Genomic DNA, 991 nt, shown 5'->3' on the forward strand with positions numbered 1-991 from the left:
GGAAGTGTGACACTGTGGAGGTGGGGCTTTGAGGTCTCACATATAGGCTCAAGTCTGGTCAGTGTGATTCAGGCCCTCCTCCTGGCTGCCTGTGGAAGACAGTCTTCTCCTGGTGGCCTTCAGATCAAGATATAGATCTCTCAGCTCCTCTAGCACCATATCTGCCTGGATGCTGCTATGCTTCCCAGCATGATGATAATGGACTGAACTTCTGAAACTGTAAGTTAGCCCCAATTAAATGTTTTCCTTTATAAGAGTTGCCTTGGTCATGGTGTCTCTTCACAGCAATGAAACCCTAGCTAACACACTGACCATGGGTCCGTTATTTCCTTGTTTAGTGAATATTAAAGTTGCATCCATATGGTCTTCTAAAACAAAGTAAATCATTTAAACAGCTCTATAATAAGAAATAAGATTGAAGCAATAATTTTGAAAAATCTCCAAACTAAAAATAAAAATGTCCAGGTCTAAATGGATTCACTGGTGAATTCTACCAGGCCTTTGAGTTGACATCCATGCTTCTCAAACTATTTAATGCACTAGAAATAAAAAGAATGCTGCCCAACTCTTTTTACAGTGTCAGCATTACTCTTAAACAAAAGTCAGCTAAAGACAATTAAGAGTAACTAAAGAAAATGCTGAAGAGACTAAGAAGGAAGGGAACGAATCTCAACAAAGCAATACGAGACAAAATCTATAGACTGCTTCTTGCTAAGTGAAGAATTACTCGTATTTATATTAAGACTGTATAGTTTGAAGAGCTTAATGTAAGCCCTTGAGGCATCATAATGTAGAGTGTTAATCTCAGAACTCTGAAGGCAGAGGCTGGCAGATCTCTGTGCGTTTGAGGCCAGTCTGGTCTACATAGTGTGTTTCAGTACAGCCAGGACTACACAGAGAAACACTGTCTCAAAAAGCAAACAAACAAGAAAAAAAAAATCTGAGACCCTGAAACTAAGAGGGAAATGTAAGACAAATACTTCAAGACATA

The sequence above is a fragment of the Mus pahari genome, chromosome 12 (assembly GCF_900095145.1).
Source record: "Mus pahari chromosome 12, PAHARI_EIJ_v1.1, whole genome shotgun sequence".
NCBI lineage: Eukaryota > Metazoa > Chordata > Mammalia > Rodentia > Muridae > Mus > Mus pahari.